Source organism: Carlito syrichta, unplaced genomic scaffold (assembly GCF_000164805.1).
Source record: "Carlito syrichta isolate Samal-C Ts95f unplaced genomic scaffold, Tarsius_syrichta-2.0.1 Scaffold143503, whole genome shotgun sequence".
NCBI classification, from domain to species: Eukaryota; Metazoa; Chordata; class Mammalia; order Primates; family Tarsiidae; genus Carlito; species Carlito syrichta.
This window is the reverse complement of record NW_007087599.1, coordinates 114739-115492: the sequence shown is the minus strand read 5'-3', so window position 1 is coordinate 115492 and position 754 is coordinate 114739.

The following is a 754-nucleotide window of genomic DNA, read 5'->3' as shown; positions in this document are numbered from 1 at the left end:
TCTCACTCTGTCACCCTGTACAATGGGGCATGATTAATCACAGTACCACAACCTTGACCTGCTGGGCTCAGGCAATCCTTCTACCTCAGCCTCCCAAGTAGCTGGTACTACAGGTATGTGCCACCACACCTGAATAATTTTTATTTTTTATTGTATTTTTATTTTTTATTTGCTGCTCAGGCTGATCTTGAACTCCTGGGTTCAGGCAATGTTCCTGCCTTGGCCTCCTGAAGTGCTGGGATTACAGGTTTGAACCATAACACCAGGACTCTTCTCACCTTCTTTGGTATATTTGATAGCATACCATAAGTCTCTGAGGCTCTGTTAATTTCTCTTCATTCTTTTTCCTTGTTCCTCATACTGCATAATCTCAACTGACCTGCCTTCAAGTACACTATTTCTCTTTTCTGTCTGCTCTACTCTGCTGTTGAGGCCTTCTAGCGAATTTTTAATCTCAGTTATTGTATTTTTCAGCACCCAAATTTCTATTTGGTTCTTTTTAAATGACTGCTATCTCCTTATTGATATTCTCTATTTGGTGACACATTTCTCATACTTTCTATTATGGTTTAAATACTTGTCCCCTTCAAGACTCTGTTGAAATTTAATCCCTGGCCCAGAACTTTGGAAGGCCAAGGTGAGAGGATTGCCTAAGCCCACGGGTTCAAGACCAGCCTGGGCAACATGGTGAGAACTCGTCTCTACAATAAATCAAAAAATTAGCCGGGCATGGTAGCGTGTGCCTGTAGTTCCA